Source organism: Mustela lutreola, chromosome 4 (assembly GCF_030435805.1).
Source record: "Mustela lutreola isolate mMusLut2 chromosome 4, mMusLut2.pri, whole genome shotgun sequence".
NCBI lineage: Eukaryota > Metazoa > Chordata > Mammalia > Carnivora > Mustelidae > Mustela > Mustela lutreola.
The window spans coordinates 28,000,180-28,017,108 of NC_081293.1; the positions used below are offsets into that span (position 1 = coordinate 28,000,180).

Consider the following 16,929-nt stretch of genomic DNA (forward strand, 5'->3'; position numbering starts at 1 on the left):
GAGACAATAGAGCTAGTAACTTATGTCTCATCAGGCTATTATGAATGTCAACAGCACCAGCAGAGTGCCAGGCATGTAAATAACTTACTTAAAGTTAGTTCCTTATATTGTGACCCTGAACAGAAGAACATTACTTGGCCATCTGATCATGAAGCTAGCCCGTAAGAATGTGGGTTGGGGCTTGTGGGTGGTTGGATGGGAATAGTAAAGTCAGACCAGCTTACCTCACTATTACTCAACGTAAATCTAATCTAATGCCCAGGATAATCTGAATATTTTCTCCCTGTCAGGAAAATGTGGGCTGTGTCAATCATCTGTCATTAAAATGTCATTATAATACCTCTATTTTCATTGTATGTTTCCTTTACCAATCTTTGAAGCTCATGGATACTAGCTTCCAGGAAGAGAATGAGGTCCAGCGGCTTATGATTATTCCACATACAAATAAAGATGCTGAGATTCAGATGGTGTCTTACCTAAAAGAATATGGCAGGTCAGCCCCTAAGTTCAAATATCTCTCCAGGCACTTTAGGCAGCCAGCATTGTCAGGTCCTTTGTAAAATTATGTGCCAGGTGCAGTGAGGGTACACAATAAAAAGAAGATATCGGTCTATCTTCGGACTAAGAATAAAGAGAGGATAAATCTTGTGGAAAATATGTAGAAACACATCCTATTAGGAAGATACATGTTTATGAATGTAATTCCCTCAAGTCTTTGCTCAAATTATACTTTCTCAGTGCCACCTACCTTGATCACTCTAAATTCTGCAGCTTTCCCCCTGCCCATTACTTTAAATTCTCCATTTCTTGCTCTACTTTTTACCTTACCTATACAATACCTGTTATGTAATGTATATACTTAGGTTTAATTTTTATTATCTCTCCCTCCACACACACAGTAGAATGTAAACTCCACAAGTGCAAGGATATTCTGTTTCGTTCATTGATGTTTCCCAAGTGTTTCAACCGTACCTAATATATATGAGGCACTCAATACATATGTGTGAAGATAGACAGGTTCTGAGAAACTACACGAAAGTTTTAAGACAAGGAAGAAGTTGTGAACACATGCCATTGCTCCCTCTCCAAACCCTAGTAAAACAATAGTAAGGGGATTTTTTTAAAAGGCATAATTGCAGAAGATCAAAAATAACAGGGAAAAGGTCCATGGTAAGACTTGGGATGCTGGAAAACAGGTGGATGAGGGATTAACTGTCTTGGTAGAACCTACAAAGCTGAAGCTTAAGCAGGCAGTGGGGAAACCCAAGAAGCAAATGATTTACACTAAAAGGTTCAAGATTTGGTGTACCTGCTCCCTTGGGAAGTGGGGGTGGGGCGGGGAATGGTGTGAAAGTATGCCCAAGGACAGGGTAATTGTTCTGTTGGGAAGAGATTCCTCCCCTGACTCCACGTAAAACACCGGAAACCTCCAAACCTCCTTATTCATTGGTAGGGTTGTAATCAAGGATCTCTTGACTGGGGAACACCAAATTCTTCTAAGGGCAGAGTTACTAGCCCAGATCCAAGCAGGGGACAAAAACAACATAGTATTATACAAAAAAGTGGGGATTAAGTAGAATATATACTGAATCTTACACTGCTCAGTCGCTTCTCTTTTTTCAGCTTCTAAAATGCTGGCAGCCAGGTGAATCTCTTTGCAGACTCTGACAGCCTACAGAAAAAACTTATGACATAGTACTGGGAATGATGCAAAGAAACAGTCCAGTCAGGAACACAAAGATCTGCTTGCATCAAATGTGCACTATCACATGCTCAGAGCCTCTGATTGACCTTTTGGTGCCTCACTAAATACATGAATAGACAGCCAAGGACCATCAGTTATCTGCAGAAACAGATTTGCTAAAACAAAAAAACAGGAACAAAAAATTTGGAGGACAAGAGACTATGTAGTGAGAAGAAAAATATTCCCTCAAATTATTATTAATAATCTCAAAGGAAAAAAAGAAAATATTGCATCCATGGAACAAGGCAATATGCAATAAAAAGGAAAATTCCAAAAGAACTATTGCCAATTGAAGTATGATGGCAGAGCTTTAAAACTCAATACAAGGTTTATAAGATGAAATTGAGGAAACTTCCTAGAAAACCAAGCAAAAGAAAAAGGGGGAATAAAAGAGAAAGATTTTAAAAAAAAATAGAAAATCAATTCTGGAGATGAGAGAGGGGGAGGAAAAAAAAGGGAGGAAATAATAAAAAAAATTTGGGGGAATGGAAGGACAAGTATTTCCAGATTGAAAGAGTCCACCACGGCCTTGATACCAAATGAAAATAGATCCATAGCAAGGCACATCATCATGACATTTTGGAAAATGAAAGACAGAGAATATCTTAAGAACACTCTTTTTCATGAGACTAATTGAGAAGGAGCCTCTCCAAAATAAGAAGAAACCAAGAAAGAGAAACACAAAGGATCCAGGAGCAGGTAATCCAAAGTAGGAGAGAAGAAAATGACTCTCTAGAGTGATGCTGAAGAGAACGGGCAGAATAAGACATCGTCAGCAGGTTTGGAGAGCAGCCAGTCTGGACAAGAGCAGGTGAGAAGACTCCAAGAGAGATTTCTTTAAGAAGATGAGATTGATTAGGACACCCAACATAACCAAGTGTATTAAGAACAAGATACAGACCGCTGGTAGGGAGTTTGGGTTGAATTAATGATAAGTGCCTAGAAAACCCAAAGAAAAAAAGATAACCATTAGGCTCAGAGAAAACAAAGAGTTAGTTGTACAGGAGAGAAATCATGGGTATGTTATATGGCTAATGCGTGAATAATATGTACATAGTCATGGTAATAGCAACACTGAATATTGATATAACCAAACTTAAAACACAACAGTACGGGAAGGACAGGGAAAGTGAAACATGGACATGCCCATGTGCGTGAGTGGAACGTGGCAGTGGGGGAGGTGGTGATGGTGAAGAAAGTGAAGGTCTCATCTTCCATGGTGGGAGACAATAAATGATGCATAAAAACATTTTAAATGCATAAGTAGCCACAGAAGCCATGGCAAGGAGTGGTGAATGAGGTATTGCTATTTTCAAAATAAGCCTTATAAAATGGTTTGGCCCTTTCACCTATGTGTACGTGTAACTTATATATAATATCAAAGCAAAATGCAGAGACTATAAGAGATTTTTCGAGTGAACAGAGCCCATTGGGACATCCCCCCTACTACCCCAGACTGTACGATCCCGACATTGTCTTATCTTCTAACTCACCAACCGCCCCCCAGTATGGCCGCCACTTCAACACCCAAACCAGGGCACCAAGAGAGGAAAGGGAGACACTAATTGAGTCTGTGATCTGTTCTGTCGGGATCTTGTTGGAAGCCCTGGGTCACCTTTAACCTATTATTAGTATACAGCTCTAGGCAATCTAAAGGTTTTCTACTAAAATTACAAACATCAAAACTAGATCGTCTCTCCTCATGTGTTTCATCCTCCTTACATTTCACTGAGTGTCTTTATTTCAAAACCCTTGATTCGAAATGCACCTTCTCCTTTCTCTAGGTTCTAGAGGCAGGAATGGCCTCAAGGTCTACCCGCTTTGGGCAAACACCCACACCTGCCAAGTCTTCAACACTTGGGTAACACATTGTTACCCTTTCACCTCACTGTGTTGCCTTCATGGATGAGAGGCAGGCACTGTTAGCCTTGGTTATTGTTTAGTACAGAATATTACTCTTAACCTACTATATTCTCAAATATTTTCCCTTTCTCTTTCACTGACTATTCTATTGGCGCCGATTCTGAGGCTAGTCTATGACATAAATAGGGAACTGGTTGGAGGACACAGAGTGAACCTGGTAGATCAGGTGAGCTCGTCCATTCATTGCACAGAACTCAGGAGAGAAGAATGTCTCATTTTTGATGAGTGGAAAGCAAAACAAAACTTCTCATGCTATCCTTGGCTCTGACCTAGACAGCCCTCTTATTTGAGATAGGGAAAGTGTGCTTATCCAACTTTCAAATAAACAAAGCTAGAACAGATATTTAATACCTCAGAAGAAAGAATTAGGATTCCAAAAGCCTCAATAGGTTCCAAGTTTAGGATTAGCAAGTAAGTGAAACTTACTAGAAATAATTTTAAAGTCCCATACTTCTATTAAGAAAACATCTGTTCAGGGGCGCCTGAGTGGCTCAGTGGGTTAAACATCTGCCTTTGGCTCAGGTCATGATCCCAGGGTCCTGGGATTGAGTCCCACATCAGTCTCCCAGCTCAGTGGGAGCCTGCTTCTCCCTCTGCCTCCCCTCCCTACTTGTGCTCATGCTCTCTCTCTCTCTCTCTCAAACAAAGAAATAAAATCTTTAAAAACAAAAACAAAAGTCATGCTATATCAGTCAGTTTACCAGTAAATATTTACCAAGGATCTGCTATGTGTCTAGTATGAGGAAGTGCGGTGACAGGTGGAGAACAAGAGGAAGGGCTCAAGGATCTTTGAATAGGTTGACAGAAAACAATATGTAAGAAATGATGGCAGTTGGGCGCCTGGGTGGCTCAGTGGGTTAAGCCGCTGCCTTCGGCTCAGGTCATGATCTCAGAGTCCTGGGATCCAGTCCCGCATTGGGCTCTCTGCTCAGCAAGGAGCCTGCTTCCCTCTCTCTCTCTCTGCCTGCCTCTCCATCTACTTGTGATTTCTCTTTAAAAAAAAAAAAAGAAAAGAAAAGAAAGAAAGAAATGATGGCAGTAATGCTGGCGCTTATACTTAAAGAGTGCTTAAGTTTATCATTTCTTTTTTTTTTAAGATTTTATTTATTTATTTGACAGAGATCATAAGTAGGCAGAGAGGCAGGCAGAGAGAGAGGAGGAAGCAGGCTCCCCGCTGAGCAGAGAGCCTGATGTGGGGCTCAATCCCAGGACCCTGGGATCACGACCTGAGCCAAAGGCAGACACTTAATGACTGAGCCACCCAGGCACCCCATGTACAACCATTTCTATCATAGCTCAGACTCCGCGCTGAGCAAGCCCCTCACAGGAACTGATCCCACGACCCTAAAATCACGACCTGAGCTGAAACTGAGTTGGACGCTTAACCAACTGTGTCACCCAGGCGTCCCGACACAGAATTTTTAAAAGACATGTTCTCAGTGGCCAGGATTTAATACCATTTATAATTTTTACTCCTTTATCAAAAACACTTTTTAATGAAACCGACCTCTCTCCAAGTGCATGGCCGTGGAGAATCCAATGACCGTTAGTATGGTACGGAGCCACTGCCTTGATTCCCGTCAAGGTGCAAAGAGTTCACCCACCATTATTTGGATACAGATGTTAACATGATGGTGAAAAAAGGCAAATAAGGGCTTAATATTATTACGAGAATCTTTTTTTTTAAAAAGATTTTATTTATTTATTTGACAGACAGAGATCACAAATAGGCAGAGAGGCAGGCAGAGAGAGAGGAGGAAGCAGGCTCCCCGCCGAGCAGAGAGCCCGATGCGGGGCTCGATCCCAGGATCCTGAGATCATGACCTGAGCTGAAGGCAGAGGCTTTAACCCACTGAGCCACGCAGGCGCCCCACGAGAATCATTCTGATCTCACAAATCCACTGAAAGTGTCCGGGGAGACCTTCAGGGGTCTGGGGATCACATGTTGAGAACCTCTGTGTCAAAATGTCTCTTCCGGTTACACATCTAGTTAAGTAGTGAAACCACTGCGTGAAACCAGGGTCAACAGACTCCTCATCTGAGTTTCCTCACTGTACCACAGAATACTAGAATGAGGGGCACCCAGACGAAGTCAAATGTGAACTCATAGAACAAAGAGAGTCGATCAAATACAGTTATAACCAAACACAGTTGGCTCTTGGGAAAACACAGCTTAGAACTGCCCGGGTGCACTTATGTGCAGGATTTTGGTTTTTCCTTTTGTTTTGAAAGATTATTTATTTATTTGTCCAAGAAAGAGAGGGAGAGCACAAGCAGGAGGAGCAGCAGGCAGAGGAGGCAGGGAAGGCAGAGGAGGTAGAGGGAGAAGCAGGCTCCCTACTGAGGAAGGACCCCCCCCCCCCCGCCAATGTAGGATTTGATCCCAGGATTCTGGGATCATGACCTGAGCCAAAGGCAGCTGCTTCACTGACTGAGCCACCCAGGCACCCCAGATTTGTTTGTTTGTTTTTGATAAATACAGTACTGTTATAAATATATGTTCTCTTGTGATTTTCAGAGAACATTTTCTTTTTCCTAGCTTACTTTATTATAAGAATACAGTATAGAATTCATATAACATGCCAAATATGTGTGAATCAACAGTTTATGTTATCTTTAAGGCTTCTGATGAACAGTAGTCTGTAATTAGTTAAGTTTTGGGAGAGTCAGAAGTTATAGCAGATTTTCTACTGCATGGGGGTCGGTACCCCTAACCCCTACTTGGTTCAAGAGCCAACTTTAATTAAATTGCTAGCAGAGGTCTAGTTAAAAATGCAATTAGTGGTTATCAGCTACATATGATCATTTTAAGCTCATTAAGCCTGGGTCATTAAAGGTCACTTAAATAGATGTGCTTAAAAGCATGAAGAGACGGGATATTACTAGACAGTCTAAAGAGACAAGGTTGGCATCCATTCCATGGGCTGAAAATAACGGAACTTAAATCCTATCACCTTTGGAAAGGGTTTCATGTACTTAAAATCAAGGAGTCAAAAACTAGGTGAAATGAAGAGGTCATCCACGAGGAAAACTCTGGGCTTCTCTGACAGGTCAAACCAATCTGGTAAGGAGTGGCTTCCTTCTCCCTAGACCTCATAAGAGTCCAAGTTACCTTAACTTAAAGGTGGCTCGACTCCCGGACTCCACAAGCCACACTCTCATTCCCCCGCTAGTTTCCCTCCTTTATCCTACCCTCCAGAGCAATAAGCATCATGTCTTTCTCCTCTTCTGTGGCATATATTAAGCCAGCACAAAGGCCCCTCATCTATACCAAGTCCCAGCTTCCTTTTCTTCAGTCTAAAAGTACTTCTAAGAGCACTCCATTTCTTCCACTTTCTTTTTTGTCTGGACCTACTCTAGGGTGTATGTGTGTGTTTATTGGGGGTTTTGTGTCGTAGGGCCACGTGTAGTCTCATCCTTGCGAGCCTTGTGTCCAGTGTCTCCTCCTCCATGCCATGATCCTGGGTTACCCTTCTTTTTTCTCCTGATTGAGCTCTTCTTGTATTCCAGGCACTGTGCCATTTAATTCTCAGAACAACCCTGTCCGTAGTCTCCACCCCAAACCCTTTTAAAGGCATTACAATTTGAGGATTTTGGTAATTGTATACAGCTGTGTAACCACACACACACACACACACACACACACACACGCACACATTCAGGGGATTAGGATCTAGAACAGTTCCTTCACCCTAAAAGTGTCCTTACACCCCTTTGCAGTCACATATGTATTTTTTTAATGGGATAATTTTGTATATACTATTTTGTAACTTGAATGTTTCTCTTAACAAGATGCTAAACATCTTCTGGTGGCAATTCGTATAGTTTCACAACATAACTTTAATGTTTGTATCAGAGTCCATTAAACGAATGTTTCATAATTTACTTAACCAAAGTCCTTTAGTCAGGTATCTACCTTTTTTTTTTTTAAACAATGTCCTACTCCCTCTTCCGAGAATTATGTTGTTTTTAAAAAAATTTTTATTCTACTAGTCTAGTTTGGTTTTATTCATATCTGATATTTCTTTGTTTTGGTAACTCTGTGTCCCCTTACTACCTGTTAAATGTTGGTACTTCCCAAGATTCTGTCGTTGAATCTTATCTGTATCCCTTCCTAGGTTACCAATTTCCTTTCTAGTTTCATTAGACACTCTTTGGCTCTCCTCTTTCATTTCTGAAGACCAAGATCCTTATTCCCTACTGTCTGCTGGGTATTATTTCCAGGTCGATATTCTTCTGATAACTCAGACTTCCCAGGTCAAAACTTGAACTCCTATTCCTTTTCCAAAATCTGCTTCTTTTTCTCTCTCTCCTTCTCTCCTGGACTCCCCCTGTTGCTCCCCCTCCTTCTGCCCCAACAACCACGTTTCATGGAGTACGTGTTAACCCTTGCAGTCACTGAGAGGAATCTGAAAGTCATCTTGAAGTCCTCTCTCATCTCACATTGCCCATTAAGTGCTATTGATTTTGACTCCAAAATGCCTCTCAGCCTGTGCCCTTCCTATCCATTTCTACTGTAACTCTCCTGGTTTTTAGGTTCCATGATCTGCTAACTAATCTTCCAGCCCCCTAATCTAGTCCTCCTTTGATCTGTTCTTAAGGCTAGCGCCAGTGAACTTTCGGAAACACGGAGATTATTTTCTTCTACCGCTTATAGAAGCAAGCCTAGACTCTCGGGGCCAGACTTCTGGTCCTCCTTTCTACCCTTCCTTCCCACTCTCCCACTCCTCCTTTCTGTTCAGGCCACATCAGCCATGAACTGTTCTCCCGCGCATCCGTGTTTCCGCTTTACCCTGTGACTAGCCAGTCTTCGGTCTGTTTTGCGGAGTCTTTGCTCCCTGCTTGGTATAGGGCAGGTGTCGGCGCTATAGCAGCCGAGATCACAACTAGCGCTGCCTATCGGCCTGTCCTGGTTAGCGAAGGCTCACACCACCTCAAAGGCAAGCCCTGGATTTCAGAGCCCATAAGGGTGAAGAAGGGGCTGGCAGCGAGGAGGTTAAGTTAAAAATCTCCCTTTACGTCTCTTTGCAGCAGAGAAGCGCTGGTTCTGCGCGGGTAAGGAACAGCGTTCGCCGTTCCTACGTTTCTGTAGTGCAAGACGTCTTGCCAACTGAAGAGCATTTTGGTATCTTCCCCATTCCTGAGAAGGGTAGACTGAGGTCTAGAAGAGCAGAGCTCTGAGTCAGGGTCCCCTCCCTAAAAGAGGCGACAGCCGGCCTGCGATTCAAAGAGAGAGAGGCTGTAAGGATAGCACCTCCTGATTGGTGCCGGCGGAGTCAGACAAGCTTGGGGGCTGCTGATTGGTCGCGGCTTGATCAGGCGCTGTTGGGCTGTTGTAAATGTAAATAGCTCTGTGACCGGCAGTAACCCCGGTGGGCGGGGGTGGAGCGGGAAGCTCTCTCTCTCCATTCAAGTCTGCTACCAGCCAGGCCCAGACAGGCAGGCTCTTTCGAGAGGGGGCTGGGCAGGAGGAGGCCAGGGGCTGTCATTGGAGATCTTCAGCTGGAGCTGAGAGTTGAGACCAGCCGCGGGGTCTGAGCCAGGGCTGGCAGCTTCCACACAGAGATGCTTCCTTTCTGCACTCAGCTTTGACTGTTTAAGAGGATTTAATGGAATGTTCTGTGTGAAGATGGAGGCGTTGCAGGGCACAGAAGGGTGGTTTATGGGGTAACCGAAATGGCCGGAGTGGGTGTGTCTCAGGGAGATGGGAGCTTGTCCTTGCCTGTCCCTGGTCACAGCGTCCTGTTTTTGGAAAAGACAAGAGTAGGGACATAGCTTCAGGCAAGGGAGGTCCCTTGTTGCTCAGTGTTCCCTGATGATGGCCTTTCCACTAGAGGTGTGGCCTTTCTCCCACCCAGTCTAGGGGAAATGGAAGTCTGTGGGGGACTGGCTTTGTGGAAAGTAGAGAAGAGAGGAACAGATGGGTACATGTTAAGGATAAGGGCTGACGCTCACACATTGCTCGTGGAAATGTCAACCGCTGCAGCCCCTGTGGAAAACAGTTTGGTGCTTCCACAAAAAGTTAAACACAGAATTGCCCTATGGCCCAACTCCGTTCCCTAAGTATATGCACAAATGAATGGAAAGCAGGTGCTCCAGTATAGAACAGCCAAAATGTGGAAACAACTCAAATGTTCATCAGCCGATGAATAGAGAAACCAATTGTGCTGTTTATGTACAATGGAATATTACTTGGCAGTAAAGAGGGATGAGGCTACAGTGTGCATGAACCCGGAAAGCATTATGCTAAGAAAAGGAAGCCAGACACACAAGGTCCCTTTGGCAGGATTCCTTTTATATGAAATATCCTGCATAGGTAAAGTAATAAGAAAGCAGATTGGTGGCTGCCAGGGGTTGGGGGTGGAGGGAAGGGAGGGGATGGAGAGTGACCAGTTAACAAGTACAGAATCTTCTTTTGCGATGATGAACATGTTTGGAACTCGTTAGAGTGGTAGTTGCACAACACAGTGAATGCGCTAAATACCACCAAATTGTTTCCTTTAAAACGTTAATTTCATGGCATGTGAATTTGACTTCAATTTAAAAAGATCTACCTATAAAGCCAACAAACCAAAAGACAACAGGGTGAATCCTTACTGCTGTCCAGAATTCCCCAAGAAAGGAATGGGACTTTCAGGAGCCATTCGGCACCCTCCCCCACCTTTCACTTTCACTTTCCTCTCCGTGGTGCTCATTTCCTCTGGTTGGTCACACAGTTTTTTTTTTTAAAGCTTCACATGGTCCTGGCTGCTCACCGATCAGGTGGGAAATGGCCCGGAGGGAGCGGAGGGAGAGGGCCCCCGGCCCCCCCCCCCCCCCCCGCCCCAAACTGTCGTAGCCTGGATGGGGAGCCGCTGTGAGTCAGCACAGCAGACACTTGGCCTTTGTGAGCTCTCTGTGGCCTGGGCGTAGCAGGCTGGCGGCGAGGACCAGGCCCTGTCCTGAAAAATGGGGGTGGGGGGGGCGGGGCTCTGCCTCCAGCAACCCCAGTATAGAATCTCCGCTCCCTGGAGCCTGCAATTAAAGCCTGTGGTATTTGCCCTAAAGTTGGTATACAAGAATCAGCACTTTGCCTGTCCACCCACAGCACACAAAGTTAACTACAGGTCACAGAATACGGCTCCTGCTCCCTGTGACATGTCCACAGTTGGTGGCAGCAGGCAGAATTTAATACAAGACATGTGATGTTTTAGTAATTTTATCAACCACCAACTGTTTACGGGCAGGAGATACTCTAAAAGAAGATGCCCTTGGGGTGCCTGGGTGGTTCAGTGGGTTAAAACCTCTGCCTTTGGCTCAGGTCATGATCTCAGGGTCCTGGGATTGAGCCCCACATCAGGTTCTCTGCTCAGCAGGGAGCCTGCCTCTCCCCCACCCCCCTGCTTGCCTCTCTGCCTACTTGTGATCTCATCCTGTCAAATAAATACATTTTTAAAAAAGAGAAGATTCCCTTAAGGATCTCAAAACCTGGCAGGAGGGTGGAGTATGGTTTAGAAAAGCATAGAGGAAATGTCACAGATGTTTCTACCATTTGAGAAGCAAGCTTCACTCAGGTGTGGTTGAAATGGGTCAGGAGGTAGAGTGATTTGGGTTCTTCTGGAACAGAAGACTCATCTGCAGTTTGACTTTGCAAAAATTGAGCTCCCTGCCCTTACATCCTGGCTTGTCTGCGTATAACTGACTACCACAGGGCGTATACTAGAATATATGGGACTCACACTCTTGGGCTTTGGCTTGTCATCTACTCTTCAACCAACAGAGTCACGAATGACCACAATTCTGGAGCTGAATCACAGCACCATCAATCGCTCTCTCATAGCCTGACTTCTCTCCAAGTGAATTCAAAGACGTTATCAGTAAAGTTGGGGTAATCATTAGTACCTACTTCCACCGGGCTGTGTGGTAAATGTTGTTGTATCGTTGTGTACCTAGGTTGGGTGGATGCAGACTTTGGATTTACTGCACCAAAAGGCTGTTAGATTTGCATGACATGCTCAACCCCTTTAACTAATGTAGAATATGGTATATGGTATATGGATTCTTCCAAGACTTTGGTTTGGCAAGAATATCATCCTAGACTTTTTTTTTTTTAATTTTAAAAGATTTTATTTATTTATTTGACAGACAGAGAGAGATCCTAAGTAGACAGAGAGGCAGGCAGAGAGAGAGAGAGGTGGAAGCAGGCTCCCTGCTGACCAGGGAGCCCAATGTGGGGCTCAATCCCAGGACCCCGGCATCATGACACAAGCCGAAGGCAGAGGCTTTTACCCACTGAGCCACCCAGGCGCCCCTCACTCTAGACTCTTTTTAGCTTTGCAGCATGTGCCTTTTCTCATGTGACTGGTGTCTCTTGTCTCCTTGCAGTTTGAGAACAGAGACCACATCACTATATAATTACGAAAATACTGAGTGCTTCTTTTGATTATACATGAGTTTGAATCTCAGCTATTTACAATTAATGGTAAAACCATTAAAACTGAGAATTTTTTCTCCTACTTTTTTTATTGAGATATAAACCAGAGACCATAAAAGTTGCCCTTTAAGTGTATGATTCAGTGTTTTTTAGCATATTCACAGAGTTGTGCAACCACCATCACAATCTAACTTTAGATCATTTCATCATTCCCTCCCCCCTCAACAAAATCCGTGCCTCATTTCAACCCCTAGCCCCTGCCAACCACCAGTCTGTTTTTGTCTCTGGATTTGCCTGTGCTGCATTTCACATAAATGGAACCATATAGAACATGGTCTTTTGTGTCTGGCTTCTTTCCCTTAGAATAATGTTTTCAAAGTTTACCCATGTTGTAAAGGCATCTGTAAGTTGTGTGTGTGTGTGTGTGTGTGTGTGTGTGGCTGAATACCATCCCATAATATGGCTATACCACCTTGTGCTCATGCATCACTTGGTGAAACTTGGGGTTGTTTCTAGCTATTGTATGGTAAATAATGCTGCCATGAACTTTCATGTACAAGTTTATGCGTGGGCATGTGTTCAGTTCTCTTGGGTATGTACCTAAGTATAAAACTGCTGGATCATATGGTAACTATGTTTTATTTAACCTTTTGAGGAACTGCCAAACTGTTTTCCAAAGTGGCCACATAATTTTAGATTCCCGCCAGCAATACATGAGGGTTCCAGTTTCTCTACATTCTCATCGACACTTGTTATTAACTGTCTTTTCATTAGAGTCATCCTAGTGAGCTGTGAATGGTTTCTCACTGTGGTTCTGACTAGCATTTCCTTGAGAGCTATACTGAACATCTTTTCATGTGCTTATTGGTCATTTGTGTATCTTATTTGGAGAGATGGTGGTTCAAACATTTTGCTTACCTTTTTTAAAAGATTGTATTTATTTATTTGACAGAGAAAAAGAGATCACAAGTAGGCAGAGAGTCAGGCAGAGAGAAAGGAGGAAGCAGGCTCCTTGCTGAGCAGAGAGCCTAATGCGGGGCTCCATTTCAGGACCCTGAGATCATGACCCGAGCCAAAGGCAGCGGCTTAATCCACTGAGCCACCCAGGCACCCCCATTTTGCTTATTTTAAAACTGGGTTGTCTTTTTTTTATCACTAAGATGTTCCTTTTTTCTTTTTCTTTTTTCTTTCTTTTTTTTTTTTTTTTTAAGTAAGTTCTACACCATATTTGAGGCTTGAACTCACAACCTGGAAATCAAGAGTCACATGTTCTTCTGATTGGGCCAGCCAGGTGCCCCTGTGAAATCTCCTTTTGTATTCTGGGTGCCAGTTTTTTTTTTTTTTTTTTAATCAGATATAGGTTTACAAATATTTCTTCTCATTCTGTGGGTTGTCTTTTTACTTCCTTTTCTTTTCTTTTTTTTTTAAGTAAGTTCTACACCATATTTGAGGCTTGAACTCACAACCTGGAAATCAAGAGTCACATGTTCTTCTGATTGGGCCAGCCAGGTGCCCCTGTGAAATCTCCTTTTGTATTCTGGGTGCCAGTTTTTTTTTTTTTTTTAATCAGATATAGGTTTACAAATATTTCTTCTCATTCTGTGGGTTGTCTTTTTACTTCCTTTTCTTTTCTTTTTTTTTTTTTTTTTAAAGATTTTATTTATTTATTTGGGAGAGAGAGCACAAGCGAGGGAGAAGCAGGGTCCCCACTGAGCAGGGAGCTCACAGTGGAGCTCCAACCCATTACCCTAGGATCATGATCTGGGTCGAAGGCAGACGCCTAACTGAGTTAGCCATCCAGGTGCCCTGTCTTTTTACTTTCTTGAGAGTATCTTTTGAAACACAAATTTTTACATTTTGATAAAGTCCAATTTATCAATTGGATAAGTTGCTTAGGCTTTTGATATATCATATCTAAGAAACCATTACCTAAACCAAGGTTATAGAGATTTATACCTTTGTTTTCTCTTAATAGTCTTATAGTTTTAGCTGACCCATTCTGAGTTAATATTTATATATGATGTGAGGTAGTAAGCCAACCACATTCTTTTGCATGTGGATATCCCAAGTGTCCCAACACCATTTGTTGAAAAAAACTATTTTCATCATTGAATTGTCTAAGCATTTTTGTCAAAAGTCAGTTGACTATAAATGTATGGGTTTACTTCTATATTCTCAATTCTGCTCTATTGATTATATAACTGTCCTTATACTGGTACTCTACTGTCTTGGTTACTGGGCCTTTGAAGTAATTTTGAAGTGAGCAAATGAGTCCTCCAATGTGTGCTTCTTTTTCAGGTTTGTTTTTCAGGTTTAACTATTCTGGGTCATTTCAATTTCCGTATGAATTTTAGGATCAGCTTGCCAATTTCCATTAAAAAAGGCAATTGGGAAAAAAAAATATGATTGAGCAGTGAGGATCTGATCAGTTATTTTCCTTCTTTTTTGTCTTCTGAAATGTCTTCAATAAAAACCTACCATAGTATTATTTGAAGCATTAAAAAAAAAGGCAATTGGAATTTTGATAAGAATTGCATTGAATCTGTAGATAAATTTGGGCTATATTACTAATTTCCATCTTCCAGTTCATGAACATGAGATTTCTTTCCATTTATTTATGTCTTCTTTAATTTCTTTCTTTCTTTTTAAAGATTTTATTTATTTATTATTACTTTTAGAGATTTTATTTATTTATTTGAGAGAGAGAGAGCGAGCTAGACAAAGCATAAGCGGGCAGAGGGAGAAGCAGGCTCCCCATTGAACAATCCCTGCCCCAACCATGGATGACTAGATCCCAGGAGCCCAGGATCATGACCGGAGCTGAAGGCAGTGGCTAACCAACTGAGCCCCCTCAGCACTCCTAAGAGGTTTTTTTTTTTTTTTTTTTTAATAAAATCTTTTTTTTTAAGATGTTATTTATTTATTTATTTGACAGAGAGAGAGAGAGATCACAAGTAGGCAGATAGGCAGGCAGAGAGAGAGAGAGGGGAGAAGCAGGCTCCCTGCTGAGCAGAGAGCCCGATGTGGGGCTCCATCCCAGGACCCTCGGATCATGACCTGAGCCAAAGGCAGAGGCTTTAAACCACTGAGCCACCCAGGTGCCCCCCTAAGAATTTATTTTTAAGTAATCTCTAAACCCAGCATGGGGCTTGAACTCACAACCTCGAGATTAAGAGTTACATGCTTTACTAACTAAACCAGCCAGGGACCCCTTCTTTAATTTCTTTCAGTGACATTTTGTGTTAACTATGTACCATTTTTTTTTCTTTTAAGATTTTATTTATTTATTTGACACAGAGAGAGAGAGCTCACAAGTAGGCAGAGAGGCAGGCAGAGAGAGAGGGAGAAACTGGTTCCCCACTGAGCAGAGAGCCCGATGTGGGGCTTGATTCCAGGACCCAGAGACCATGACCCGAGCTGAAGGCAGAGACAAACTCTGAGTGATCCAGACGCCCCAACTATGTACCATTCTTATGGGCTTCTACTGCTAGGTTTATTTCTACTTATCCTATTCTTTTTGATGCTGTTACAAGTGGAAGTCTTTTCTTAATTTCATTTGTATATTATTTATTGCCAGTTTATAGAAATACAATTGATTTGTTTTTGTGTTTTGATCTTGTATTCCTGCACCTTGGTGAATTTATTAGCTCTAATAGTTTTTTCCGCGTGGATTCTTTTGGATTTTCTTATATATATATAATCATGTCATTTACATACAGAGATGGATTTACTTCTTACTTTCCAATCTGGATGCCTTTTCTTTCTTTTTCTGCCCCGGCAGATACTTCTAGGGACTATCTTGGTTCTTCCTTTAGGGAAGAGGGAGAAAATTGGTGGCAATTGGGCATCAGAAATCTCATTTCTATGCTCTTCTTTATTATTATTTTGAATTATTTTATCCTTGTCCCATGGTTAAACCTTGGTTATTAAGTAGAGCCTTAACCTATTTCTACCTCCACACACAAAACACATCAAGAAGAGTTCATTATCTTGCCCCCTTGGGAGCTCTTTTTGTCCAACTCAGCCTTACAGGGAGTTCATTATGTATTCCTTTTCTCTCTTAATCTTGAATTCAACTGAACATTCTGGTCAAGCTCTAGGAGCTCTCCCTTTTCTTTCCCCTTCTTGGAACTTTTGCAGACAGGAATCGGGAAATTACCACAGGGTTAAACAGCAAATGTACAGAATACAGACTGCCTGGAGGAAGCAGAGAAGCCAGTACCATCAGGACAACCAGGCAGCAAAGAGGAGGAAAGGAAAAGAAAGTAGCAGAGCTTTAGTGAGAACAAATTTTATCAACTGGATGCCAGTTAATGAGAAACAAAGCTGATACTTGGAAGGAAGGGTGCAGTTTCCGAGCGTGGGAAATAGTCCAGCCTGAACATTTTATTTATTTATTAATTAAAGATTTTATTTACTTATTTGAGAGAGATTTATTGAGAGACCACAAGGAGGCAGAGAGAGAGGAGGAAGCAGGCTCCCTGCCGAGCAGAGAGCAGGATGTGGGGCTCGATCCCAGGACTCCAAGTTCATGACCTGAGCCAAAGGCAGCGGCTTAACCCGCTGAGCTATTGGGGCGCCTGGGTGGCTCAGTGGGTTAAAGCCGCTGCCTTCAGCTCAGGTCATGATCTCAGGGTCCTGGGATCAAGCCGAGAGCATCGGGCTCTCTGCTCAGCGGGGAGCCTGCTTCCCTTCCTCTCTCTCTCTGCCTGCCTCTCTGCCTACTTGTGATCTGTCAAATAAATAAAATATCTTAAAAATATATTTCAAAAATATATTTAAAAATATTTTTAAAAAATATTTTATTTATTTATTTGAAAGAAATCACAAGCAGGAGGAAAAGTAGGCA

General features: G+C 42.6%; 1 long non-coding RNA gene across 1 annotated transcript in view; it reads left to right on the forward strand.

The window, feature by feature from the left end:
* The window catches only part of LOC131828545 (uncharacterized), a 54,671-nt gene that overhangs the window by 33,327 nt on the left and 4,415 nt on the right, over nucleotides 1–16,929 (forward strand). The window lies entirely within an intron of this gene.